Source organism: Phocoena phocoena, chromosome 18, assembly GCF_963924675.1.
Source record: "Phocoena phocoena chromosome 18, mPhoPho1.1, whole genome shotgun sequence".
NCBI lineage: Eukaryota > Metazoa > Chordata > Mammalia > Artiodactyla > Phocoenidae > Phocoena > Phocoena phocoena.
Genome location: NC_089236.1, coordinates 55,324,421 through 55,338,911, shown reverse-complemented (window position 1 = coordinate 55,338,911; position 14,491 = coordinate 55,324,421).

Here is a 14,491-nt window from a genome sequence, read left to right as displayed (position 1 = left end):
TAAAATTCACCATTTTGGCTAAAAATCAACATTGAAGTTTGGACCATGAGCTGATACAAATAGGTCATGAGAAACCCTGGGATACCATTCTTTATCATGTGATATGCCATAGTGCTGTATTCTTGGTTTACTTTTGTTCTCCTTATAGGGTTCCCCATGATTCACCAAGCTGCAGAGCCTTCTTAAGAAAAAGCAGAACTACTGACTGTATCCCAAGGCCTACTACAATTAGTGCTGAATTCTTATATATATATAAACCTGAATGTCTTTTGGAGAATTTCTAACAACTTGGAACTCAGCCTATTTACTAATGAGCCTTAACATGAGACTCATCAATTGTTAGTATAAAAAATGTTGCTAGTTGATGGGAAGCTTTGTACAGAATTATTTTTTTATAAACAAGCACAGCTTTAATTTTAACATTTGGAACATAGTTTTGTTCATAATCAGAAAAAAAATGATTTATAAGAAAATAAAAATACCTTCTGTGAGTTATGAGATAAATATATCCAAGTCATAAAGGTATAATGAAGTGAGATTATACATACACATATCCAACTATGATTGAGCTGTTTTACAAAATGAGTCAGTCCCATTCTATTAATTTTCCTTACAGTGCAAAGGAGAAAATAGATATTCAGAAGAATGAAGGAAAGGCTTTGGATAAAAATATCTGAAGACATCCTTTATTGTTGGAAATTGAAGATCTAGGATAAAGCAGACTCCAGGAGGAATAATGTTTATCATTTAATTTAGATAAACAAAAACTCTATTTTTGTGAAAGTATTTATCTTTCCTTACAAATTGCCAGGAAGGTCAAATTCAGTTCAATGTGCCTGTCACATTTTAAGGCCAGCCATATTTTAAACTATCTCTTTGAATGTTAAACTTTCTTCTCTGACTTTTGTATATCTTTCAGATTTGCCTTTCTTCTGGAGACCTTCTGCCAAATATATTAGACATATGAGCCTAGACTGTAAGACATCCTATATGTGCTAAGACATCTGCTTTTTTTCTGGTTTCCCCTGGAATTTGAATGATACAGTCTGTCCAGTTCTCCTTCCTGTCACCTCAGCCTTATTCTCTTTTTTGTCCTTGACAGAGAGAACCCAATGTGACCCAGGAAGAAACCCATCAACAACCTTAGCTCACTTCCCACACTCCTTATTCTCTATTTGGTGGATAGAGATGATGTGGCCTTACCCCAGCTTCTACTGGTTGGTCTCATAAGCACTGCTGACTCTCACACTTCTCTCTAAGTCTCCGTCTGTAATGGACTAATGAGTCTTCAGATTCAGGCCCCTGCAGTGATATACTGGACTCCAAAGTTGTTCCTGCCATTTTTTCCTCCTCTTACTCTCTATGGAGAACCAGTGGGACAGAGATTCTGCTTAGGTCCCTATCCAACCCAGCTTCCATGTCTGACACTCCAGCACTGCTGGAGGAATGGGATACTAAACACACCAGCCAATGACAGAAATTATCTACCTTGCTCTTGTGCTAGAGCACTGCTCAGATAACTCCTAAATATTCACCACTGTTAAGGGATGTAACAGTTTGCCCTTCTCATGACCTGGAAACCCTAGTACTATTGCCTAAATCATGAGTGAATTTGGCATTTGCTTCATTTCTAAGACCACCTCTTCGTTTAGCTCAATTTCTTCAGCAGACACCTTACCCCCAAATTGTAATTAGTGTATTCTGTATTTTCTATCCTGATTTATCATCCATGTCATTCTATCTACTCATTCTGCTTTATATTAGGCATTATGCTATACTTCTTGTATATGATTTTGGTTTTTATTAATCTCAGTTCACAGATGAGGACACTGAAACCCAGTGGAGTTAAGTGAATTTCCTAAATTCTCAAACTAGAAGTGAGTAGAAGTTGTTGAAAGCCATATCTGTTCTACTTGAAATTCTGTTCTCTCTCAAACAGAGCATGCTATGAGAGAACTCAGCATACGGTAATAAGTACTATAATTGAAGTGAGATCCAAAATGTAAGGACAGAGGCAATGACTAAATTTCTTTCTTGTAAACACGTTTTTGCTAAATGCCAACTAAGTGTCAAGTACTCCATTACAGCCTGAATACATAATGCTGACCAAGATAGAAGTAGCTCATGCCTCCCTGGAAGGAGATATTTCTACTAGTCCCCCTCAAGTATTCCTCAAGTTTTGTCTTATTGCTGAAACATTCTGGAGACGAATGCACCTTCTCCCGGAGACACACTAGCCCTTTAATGGCAACTGTGCTTCTACCCATCTTTTTCAGCAGACTCCTTTTGTATCTTTCTAAGTTTGCAGTAGAGAACAAGCCACCAGAATTTGCCACCTAAATTGCCCTTTAGCTGTCCTTTGCCCTGTTCTAAGGAAGATCTAGGGCCAAAGATGTCTACGTCTTTAAAATGTTTTCTTCTCCCAAAATCCACTTATAGATAGTTGATTGTTATTTCCCAAAGTATTTAAATTCAGGTAAACTCAAGATTTGACAGAATTCCCAAAAACCTCTTCAGATATTCTTATCTCTTTTTAAACCCCCAATGCTGAACATGCCTATAAATTTGCAGGCCAGTTCCTCATATCCTCAAGTTTCCAAATAATAACTAAACTTCATAGTGACTCAGGTATATGATTGTGTACAAATTTTTTTAATTGTTTCGTGATTCTGTTATTTTCAACCTTTTATCAATTTGTTGTCCTTCACCTTGCTGGACCATTATCATTCCAGGGGCTCCAACCCAAAACTGGAATTAAATCAGTGTAGTTCCCGTATATGACCTCAAGAGAACTCTTTCTTCCACTGAAAGTTTGGAATTTGGGCCCAAACTGCAGGCAATTTGCATCCCTTTTTTATTCTTCATTGTTTATTCTAACTCTCAAAAAGACAGCTCATCAAATAATAAGAGTTTATTATATGTTACAAGCTTTAATTGTAGAAAATTAATTTAGTAAAATACTGCTTGATTTATACACGCCATACAATACTGCAAAGAGTAATTTTTTACTTAGTTCATGAAACATCAACAACATTGAAAAAAGCTAAGGTACATGCTTCTACATATTCTTAAAATTCATTTTCCTTTAACAGCTGAGGTCAAATTCCAAGCATTAATTTTATATTTTCCCTTCTAGAGCAGAGATTTAAATCACTGGTTGACTTTATTTGCTATTTATCATTAGATATTCTTCTTAACAAAGGCACCTTGCTCACAAGCACACAGATTTAATCATTTTAACTTGCAACATAAATTGATATCTAGGACATGTCAACTGAAAATCTTTAGTTATTTCCGAAGTCTGCAGGTGCTATGAAACAGAGCCAACTGGAATTTGTCTTCCAAATGACACTGAGTGTGACAAAACTTTGCAAGGATTACTTCCAAAGATGTTTTAAAAATTAGAATATAGCAAAGGATACGTTTACCAAGCACAGCTGAAGTTTAAATATCATGAACTTATTTTTAACCCTAAACAACATAAAATTTTCCAAAACCATTTGTACTCATCTATATTGTTCCTGATAATTATCTTGGCAGGAAGAAAATTTGGAAAGAAAATATTTGAAATCTGGAATTAATCAGGCAGCTTACCCATCTAAATTCTGACCATCTAGATAAAGATTTTCAAGCAAAGTTATTCATTCTAACTGGTCAAATTCCAACCAATTCAAACTATCCAGTAAGATTTTATCTTCTTTTTAGCCTTACACAAAACATAAAGTGTAAATATTTTATCTCAATTCCAATATTGCCTTCACATGTACCAAATGCCTAATTGAGGATAAAAGTGAATAAAACCATGTGGAATGTTCAAAACCCCAATATGCTCTGCTCTTTGCCAATGATGAAAAATTGCTACACAGTTTGTAATTTACTCTCTGTCTGAAACACAAACATTTATACATAGTTTCTTTGCCAAATAGGGCATGCCTGTAAAGATTTTTTACTGGGATAACTTTATTTGGAAAAGATATGATGATAAGGAAGGGCTTCCTCTATTTTAGTACTTCCTAATCTGTTCTTGATTTTTATTCAACTATAAAAGGTTTACATAAAAGACAGGAAGAAGTTACAAAAGTTTAAAATTGTAAGTTACAGATAAATCTGAATTTAAAATTAACGTAACTGTGGTAACAAATTTTCTTAAGAGATTTTAACTTAAAATCCTGTACGATCAAATGCAGAATACTAAACTTATTTTATGCGGTTGTAACTCCATTTTCTTCATATAGACCTCCAAATATTTCAGCATATTTATACTAACAAATTTGAAACCATAGCTGACGAACAATCAAGTTGCAAACAGAAGACAGAAGTCACACTAGTGATTTAATTATTTTTGCTATTTAAACTTTTTATTTAGAAATAATTTCAGCCATATAAAAAGTTGCAAATATAGTATAAAGAGTTCCTGAAAATTCTTTACCAGCCTCTCCCAATGTTAAAAAATTACATGGCCATAGTATAATTATAAAAATTAAGAAATTAATATTGATACAATACAATTGAGTAATCTATTCAAATTTACCAATTTCCCCACCAATTTCTTTCTATCATCCTGCTATCTAATCCAGGATCGTTCATTGCATTTAGTTTACATTTCTCCTTGAGTCTGAGTCACATTTTTTGGCAAGAGCAACACAAAAACTAGTTGCACCCTTCTCAGTACATTATATCATAAGAGCTACATGAGGATAACACATCTCATTGTTAGTAATATTAATTTTGATAACGTCATTGAGGCAGCGTCTGCCAGATTTCTGCCCCATATTATTATTGTTTCACTTTAATTAATAAGTATCCTGTTTCTCATAGTACTTTCCCCAACTAATTTTAGCGTATACTGATGATACTTGACTAGGACAGTTAATACAGTATGTCCACAAAATGGTGATTTTCTATTTCTATGATTTTTTTTCTCTATTTATATATTCAAATTGTACTATAGAGAAAGTTGTCCCTTATCTAGTATGTATCCATCCATCCATCTTTTTATTTATTTATATTTATTTATATCAATGTAAACACATGGATATTCACTTTAGTTTATGGGCTATAAACTAAAGTTTATGGGCTATAAAGTTTATGGGTTTGTTTGGGTTTATCCTATTTGGAATTACCTCAGCTTTTAAAATATGTGCATTTATGTCTCTTAGAAAATTTGGAAACTTTTCTACCATTGTTGCTTTAAATACTAGAACCCCAAGAAGAAAGAACAGATCCCAAAGTTTTCCAAAAAGGAGAAAAGCAAAAAGTTAGCATAGAAAAGGTTAGACTGAGCATGGTGTTAGATGTCTCAATAACAGTACTAGGCAGCAAGCAATAATGAAGCAACATGGTCAACATTCTGAGGAAAAACAACCTCCAGTCTCAGCTTCAGTACTCCATCAGGCTATATTAATCAATTACAAGTATAGATCAAGTTCAGACATGTCAGCCAAACAAAAATCGTCTCCCTTGTACTCTTTTAAAGAAAGCCAATAGAAGATATGCTCCCGAGAGAAGCGTACCAAGAAATTCATGGCCTTCAGGAAATAGGAGATACAGTATGCGAGAGATAATCATTTATGGTAAGGAAAGCTTCAAGGTGAGAGCTGTGAATCATTTCTCAGAGATAGACCAGTTTCGATCAGAATAGCAGACTAGAGAACTCAGCAAAGATCTCTCAAGGAAAAATATGGACTAAATAATAGCCTGATATAGACCTAAATTTTACACCTGTGATGAAGAGTTTGTTGAAAAGTTAGTGATAGGTATAGGGAAAATCAAGCAGAAAAAAAAAGAGAGAGAGAGAAGAAAATTATTGACTCCAGAAAAAATAAAAATATGGGCACAAGTCAGGAAAACATATTACCAGACTCAATTTTAAATAAGATAACCATAGTTCTTAAATTATAACAAATAAATACTGATTGAACTAAAATTGTTACATAACAATATTGAGAGAGTTGGTATTGGATTATGTGCTGGGGGAGAAATAAGGTAAAAATGAGCTAAATATATAACTATCATAATAGGAATTCAACAGTATGTAAAGTGAACACTCAAAATATAGCAGTTTCAATGTATCGTTTAGATGTACAGAGGTAAATTCTAAAAGAAGTAACTAAAATAACATAATTGCCTTCAGAGTAGCTGAAATCAAGATATGAAGGGGCAAGACAAGGGACTGATTTTGTTCATTCTAATATTTATTGAATTAAGTAAATATTAAAACTGGGCAATATTAGGTAAAAATTAAATTTCAATTTTGAAATAATGTACAAAAGAAGATACACATACTTCCCTAGAAAAATGGGAAGAGACTATAAAGAAAATTAAAAACTAAAAGAACAAATGGCAAATATGCATTTGAAAACGTATATACTTTATTAACGATTGTCATATACTTTTAAAACAACAAAAACAGTTTTGATTATTGACCTGATATGAATGTATTTCTTCAGTTTTTCCAGTTGTTCACCCTTGTTTCTGTTACTAATCTAATTTTTGCATTTGGGGGGTTGCCATCTTCACCAAACCGATGGTCTGATTACCATGATATTTCTCAGGAGTCTGAATTGCCATTATAGAGTTCTGACATTCTAGGCTTACTCATGCCCCTTGGAGTCAACCTAAAATGCAGGTTTACATACCACTGTGAAAGCTGTAGAGAGAGGAGATGAGATGAATTATATGAAGGTGTACCTGCACGTCTGTACAACTCTAAATGCCCAATTGTGGTTTTAGCAGATGTTGAATGGGACGGAGAGAGGGCTAATTATCAGGGAAGAGCTAAAGTTCTCTTCTTTCCATTGTTTTTTGAAAAAACGTGCATAATGTTCAAAATGTGCAAATTCATTTCTATATACTGTATATATATTATATATAGTAATATAGAGAGAATATTATATGTGTGTATATATATATATCAGCTCCACTCTAGTTTTGCAGCTATAGAATAAGGATTTCAATTTGTTTGGCATAGAACCTATAGCATAAATATTTTACCCTAACAGTGCTCCTCCAGAAGAGTGGTGTTCCTATTTTCCTTTCTCCCCACGCCTTCCCTCTCCCCTCCCCTCTTTCCTCTCCTCTCTTACTCAGCCTTCTCTCCTTTCATTCCTGTCTTCTCCTTTTCTGTATTTCCTCCTGTTCTCTTTATCATTTTTTCCCCTTTTCCTCCTTCTCTGGATAGTTCTTTCAGATACTTTTCTCCATCCCTTGTCACACAACCTTCACTTAACCTTGCCCTTTTAGCTGAAGGAAGGGATATCGTTGACTTCCTCCTCACAAATGTTTTAGAGATTAAAAATTGTGTCAAACATATTCCACATGACACATACTTAATTCATTCCCAGATGTATAACCTGCTGAGCAGCTTTATCTGAATAATGACTTATGTGATGACTAAACCCTTCTCCAATTAAATGTGTATTACATCGACCTCTTTTCTACAGACAAAAAAAAAAAAAAAAAGCCATCATTTACCTACTGATAAAAAATAAGGTTGGGGAATGCTGATAGAACCATGCTACAGATTGTCTGACTAAGGCTGTCATAATAGGAACCATGAGTCCACGTTAGTCCAGATGTGGCGGTAGGTGGGAATAAAGGGAATCTATGACCAGAGTAAGAATACAGACTACCAAAAAGCTAGCTTGAGAAGAGCAGGGAGAAAGTTATACCAAAAGGAAAGCTATCTGGGCTGTAACAAACTCAGGAAAATAGAGATCAAAAAGGTACAGATAAAATTTAATCCCCAAGGTATGAGGAGGAACACTTTTGGAAAGTGTTCTAGGCTGGAACTAGAAGAAACTCTGTCCAGGAGTCTGAGTTCTTGAACCAGAGTAGTCAGAGCAGCTTCGTGTTCAAGACTGGAAGATGGTTGAGTGGACAGTTTTACTCTTTTGATGTGTGCCTGAAACCCATGCTGAAGAACATCACCCTGTTTAGACATCCAGAAGTTGAGAAAAATGCAATTTAGGCAGCCTGGGAATGAATCTGCTTGAAATCCAATACATTTGGAACGGTGTGTCTTCTAGGTCTGTGTGAAATCAGTTTCCCACTCAGAAAGCAGGGATAACATCCTCATACAGTGTACTGCAAGTGAACCATAGAGTCTATTTTGTACCCTTGGTTTTTGATGGAAAATAATGTCTTTCAGAATGCTGATTTGTCTATGAGTATAGTATAATTGAAAAAGAAGCCTGCTGCTTTGTCCCTTTCATGGTGACAGTATGAATGAGAGCCACAGACCCCTAAGAACCTTTCTGTTGGACACTAGTTCTAGTGCTATTGCTTTCTAAAAATAAGCCATAGCATTTAAAAATGCAACTTTAAAGCAAAAAATGTAACATTTTTATAAAATTCTAAAATGTCAGATCAGAAACATTGGTCAGTACCTGACTAAGAATAGGAAATTTATGGCCTGAAGGTGTATTTAAGCAGACTTTTCTGTGTGGGTAATACTATCGATGGGAGCGTTTACCTAATAATGGGCACTTGAAGGGTCCATGCGTGAGTCAGTAAGAAGTCTTAATGTGTTCTCTTAATGGACCATTTACTTTCTATTTTGAGGGTTGTCAAGGCTGCATTATTTATTTAATTATATATTGGATTTAGAAAGTAAGCTCTCAAAGCCTGCGCTGTGCATGGCGTTTATTGAGTACCTACTCTTCTAAACTCTTAAACATAATGTGCTCATGACATGGCCCTTCCCTTCTAATAGCATGATTATATACTGTTTTTAATATACGTATTATTTTTCTATTTGATAATATAATTCTTTAATAGCCATATGGGGACCTCCACACAGCTAGTTAAACCTGGAAAAACTCTTAAAGAGAGCAATGTGGGTGAGCTTTTTCTCCCTTGAGCCACAGGAGGTTGTAAACTTCTTTTCTTTCTGTTAAAACTCATTTCCCTCCCTGGTTCCCACTTTGTCTAACATTTTATTGTAATGCTCCTGGAATCTATTTTGTAGATTCTGTTTTTTTTTTTTTTTTGGCTTATAACTGCGCATTGCAGTTTCCATTAATATTCTTTTCTCCTAATGAATTCTATGCCTCTTAGAAAATGATTATACTTAATCGTTTATAATTGTGCATCATTTTGTGTATAATAGATTAATTAAAAAATAAGGATATAAAAGATCAAAACATCAAAGGCTTGGGACTAAATAATGTTTACATTTTTAGTTTTGTAAAACTGTGATTTGGGCCAGAAACTGTGAGAAGAATAGATTTTTCAGCTTTCTTCTAGAATATTATTGGGAAGCTATTCCAAAAGCCTCCATCTCCCACCCAATTCCTGCTTGTAACCATCTGAATCTTACCAACTTTATGCTTTGGTAGGATTTTGTTCTTGTTCTGTGTACAGTGTATATCCTCTAACTCTTTGCCCTGGCCCCTGCCTTCCCGCCATCACTCAAACAATTAGCAAATACTTTGTCCACTTTGCTAAGCTGCAAATGCTATGCAAGACAATAACAGTTCAATAAATGCTTTAAAGGGGCATAGAATCTAATTAGGGATATAAAAAATATCTTAAATCAATTGATTAAAAATAAGTGATTACCACCATTTTTCTATAATAATATCTAACTTATTTTATACTTATTTTATACTAACAGCTTGTACACTTCATCTCATTTAATGACTCTGAGCCTGGGAAAGTTCCTCAGTCTCTCTGAGCTAAGGGTTCTCTCTTTTCAGGGATCTTACTGCTGAGTAATTCAGCACACATCCCAGAGTAGCACAGTGAAAGGAGATATTAGTGTTGGATGCAATTACCAAGGAAGGCTATATGGGGGAGACAAAGTATATATTCTTGTTGAAACAATTCATAAATGTTTGCTATTAAATACATGAAAAAGTAATGAAACATGGCTGTAAATACATGTGTGTGCATCTAGGTGTGTCTTTTAAGGACAAAGCAATGAGAAGACTTACCTACAGAAGAGTTATTTCTGCCATATCCCAAATTGAGCTCCTCAGGGTGTGGGACTACATTTTTAAAAAATGCAGTAAAAGCCTCAGGAACACTACTTATGACCACATACTGAACAAAGGAAAAGATGCAGTGTTTCTTCAAAGAAAATACTTACATGAAACCATTTGATCCAGTGACAAATTGGAAGTCAATGAAGGTGATAAAACAAGCTCCAAACACACATGAAAATATGTGGGACAGGAATGTATCGGGTATATACCAGAACCAGAAGCAGCTGGACGAAGCTACATAAAATAAGTTATGGGGTTGTTCATCACAGAAGGAATGTGCTCTTGGAAGCCATTAGGAAGAAGATGCTTTTGAGCAGCATTTTAAAAAGAGATTTTTTTTTTTAAAGCTAAGTGATGAGGCTTCAGTGGACAGAGGTAGCGTTTCCTCTAATGTAGATGGTATGTATCATCAGTCATCATCATTGAAAATAAGAAATTAATACATTTAATTCATTTTGCTGTCCACCAATGTTCATGAAAACAAACGTTACCTAAAGAAAATGCTGGCATCTGGTGACTTTAAACATTCACTTAAGAAACATTTTATGCACATATAGTTAAGAATGGTCAAGTTAAAGAATATTGTAATTTGAGTTGCATTTCCTTGGGACATTTCTGTGTTTGGTTTACGTTATATTGGGAGTGTTTTCTCATTTTATGTTGCTGAGCCATTTTATTTAAGAGTTTCAGAAGTTCACAGTCATCCTCCAGACACACACCCTTTCATGGTATAGATCTCTATGTGGGGTTCCTCCTGTCCTTCCTGGAGCACTCTTTCCTGCTGTTTCATAAGACAGCTGTTCTTCGCTGGTGGTCTCGCTGCGGACCCCTCTGCATTTCCTTAGAGCCAAAGGAGAAATAGGGCAACAACTTTACTTTTTCACTTTTATTTTATTTTGAATTATTTGGTAGACTTTGAGTATCTTTAAATTATAAGTCAAGAAAAAATTGTGATAGAAAATTCTCAAAAACAGACATTAAGAGCTTAAAATACATTCCTTCTGTCAAAAGGGCACTTTTGAGGAAGCCCACAACTGATCCAGATTAAATTCCTCATCCAACTAGGCTGTTGTTTGAAACTATTCACAACTAATAATAACCAGATAATAGTATAATACTGTAAAACGAGTCCCTGAGCCATGCATGGACTTTAGTTAGACTTGGTATCATGATAAAATACCTCAATACTTTATGATAACGCCATTATTATCATGAGTATTCTTATTATTGATTCTTCTGAGAAGTCCAAAATACTTTTGATGCATTTGCTCATATAACTTATTTTTGAAAAAGATTAAAAGAAACTCTATTTTCCCCCATTTAGGGATGAATAAACTTGAACAAGAGGAGATCAAACAACTCCTTTGCACTTTGTTATAGCCCAGATTGGAATTTAAGCGTTCCAAAGCAAGATAAGAATTACAGCTGCTCTCTCAAGTTCAAGTGTGTTTTCCTTTCTCTTTTGGAAGTCAGAGATTTCAACCTGTTCCTTTCTTATAACTATTAAATAACAATTATGAGGTATCCACGTATATAAAGGTATCACGAGAGTAAAAATCTGACCTTTATGACAGTAGGTTTTAAAAAATAAGATTACTCATGAGTAGGTATGAAACAATGCCTCTGCTAATTTGGTATAAAATAAACCTAAGACCAAAAAAATTGTGCAGTATCGTTGAATAAATAGTTTTAGGTTAAAGAAAAATGAGAGTTTTTCAATGTGCAAATTTATTAAATGTAAGGGATAAAAAGAGGAAAAACATGAATTAGGGTAACAAAAGCAAAGGGGAAAACAGGGTAGAAGCAAAAAAGATAGACTTGAAATAATCACCTGTAACTTGATCTTGATGTAGAAATGCATTGTCCCACAAATTTTATGAATTAACTAATTAACTAAGTGGTCATTCTCAACATGTCCATTCATTCAATGAATATTTATCAAAGGTATTCAGTCCCTGGCTCAGGCTAAGTGCAGCACATCCCCAAAATCATCACACAAGTAAGCTCTTGGAGTCTCTTTGAATTACTCTTGAACCTGAGTTCAAACTAAATTAGTATATTAAATCAGTGGTTCCCAACTTCGTGGTCCTAAATCTGTGCTAGTCCATATATCCACATTAAAAAAAAAATCAAATATAAAAACAAAAACAAAACAAAGTCAAATGTTCATACATATTATTAATTATATAAAAGATTTATTTTCACTGAGGATATATTCTTCCAACTTTTGATGTAAAAACAGCCTTTCTCTTATAACATAATGGTGATAATAAATGTTAGAATTTTTTAAAATTTCCACTTCAGAAAAAAAAATAAAATTTGGCAACTTTAAAGGAAAAAAGTATTAAGAATCAGACAAATATCCAGCCTAATGCAGCTTCTAGTTCAATGGTGGAAAAATAAAAACAAACAATTTCAATAGAGTGCAGTAAATTCTATAGTAGAATTGAATATATGACACCATGTTAGGACAGAGAAGGAAAGAATGGTCTATTCTGGGATGTGAAGTGAGAATTTGAAAAGGAGATGACACTGATCTGGTTCATGAGAGATGAGTAAAATTTCTTGTTTGAAAAAAAAAGGATGGGGCTTCCCTGGTGGCGCAGTGGTTGAGAGTCCACCTGCCGATGCAGGGGACACGGGTTCGTGCCCCAGTCCGGGAAGATCCCGCATGCCGTGGAGCGGCTGGGCCTGTGAGCCATGGTTGCTGAAGTATGCATCCGGAGCCTGTGCTCCGCAGCGGGAGAGGCCACAGCGGTGAGAGGCCTGCGTACCGCAAAAAAAAAAAAGTATGAATGAAGCCACAGAAGGACATGGGCACCTTCTCAAGAATGGCTAGTAGTTTGATATGGCAGGAGTAGGAAGAGGAGTAGAGGAGAAAAGAGGAGAGAAGAGTAAAGGCAAGATGAGGTCGAAGCCCTTTATAATGTACTGATGAAATTAAACTTTGTTCTATAGCCAGTGAGGATGCTGATATATGGAGAGTCTGCATGTTAGGGAGGTCATACTGACAGACATGTGGAGGACAGATTGAAGAGAAGGAGACTCAAATTTGAGACAACAAGTAGAAAACAGTTACAATAGTTCAGTATGAAGGAGGATGGGGGCCTGAACCAAAGCATCAGAAAGGAAAAAATAAAAAGCATCTAAGAGCTGTTTAAGGGGTAGAATACATAGGAACATGTGATGAAGTGAATGTGAAAGTGAAACCTTGGCAAATAAAAAATAATGATAATTGTTGAAGATAATTTTTAAAAATAGGTCAATCCAGCAATGCCATGGTAGCTATAAAGAAGAAAGTTTATAAGGGCAGTTTTGGACATACCGAGTTTAAGCTCTGTGGAATATCTATAGTATGTTACTGCGCTAGTATATGTCACATAGATAAAGTGGAGGATAATAGAAAGACCTTGAGTGGCCTACAAAGACTCTAAAAGAGGTAGAAGTATTAAACATCATTCTGTTGCAGCCACCTGTGTTTCTTTGATATATGATATATGCTAGCACTTGACATACAGTGAATAATTTCATCTCATAAGTCTGTCAGGTAGATGTTAACATGACGCCCATTTTACAGGTGAACAAGGTATGGCACAGATAGTTTAAGAAAGCTGTCGTGGGTCATGCAGCTTATCAGCGGCAGGTTTTGACCCAGACCCTCTACGTTTCCATCCACTTTGCATGTATAGTGACTCTACAGACACACACAAATATTTGTTCCCGTGTTAAAGGTATGGAAACTCAGGTCCAAATTTATTTTTAGTTGCTTTTCTGTGAATGTGAGGCAAAACATTCAAATTCTGCATAAAATTTATGCAAGGCAAATGGTATTAAAAAAACAGTTTTTAAAGTTCTTAGCACAGAGACAATAGTGATTTACCATTTCCATTGCCATTTTTAAGTGAGAAGTTGACTAGCATTGATGGTAATATTTGATTTAATATTACAGTTTAATTATATTCCTTAGTATCCGTAAATTACTCTTCTTTCAACAACAAATATGCATTGTTGTTTTTTTTTTTTTTTTTTGCGGTACGCGGGCCTCTCACTGCTGTGGCCTCTCCCGTTGCGGAGTACAGGCTCCAGACGCGCAGGCTCAGCGGCCATGGCTCACGGGCCCAGCCGCTCCGCGGCATGTGGGATCTTCCCGGACCGGGGCACGAACCCGTGTCCCCTGCATCGGCAGGCGGACTCTCAACCACTGTACCACCAGGGAAGCCCGCATTCTGTTTTTTAATGTGTGTTTTCATGTATGATTGAAAGTGGGTGATTATTTTCTCCCCGAAGAGTTTAGCACAAATCACATATTCTATTGTGTGCTTCAGTCTTTCTTGGTAAAACAGTGTGATAAATGCTTTCCTCCATTAATTTTAGAAATTTAAAATTTATTAACAGTAAATTTAACTGTGATGCAACCGTTTTAATTGTTTCAGTATGTCTTAAAAATGTTTATGTTGGAAATTTAAATACTGTGCTTTCAAGAATCTATCTTGAGGAAAGAAGCG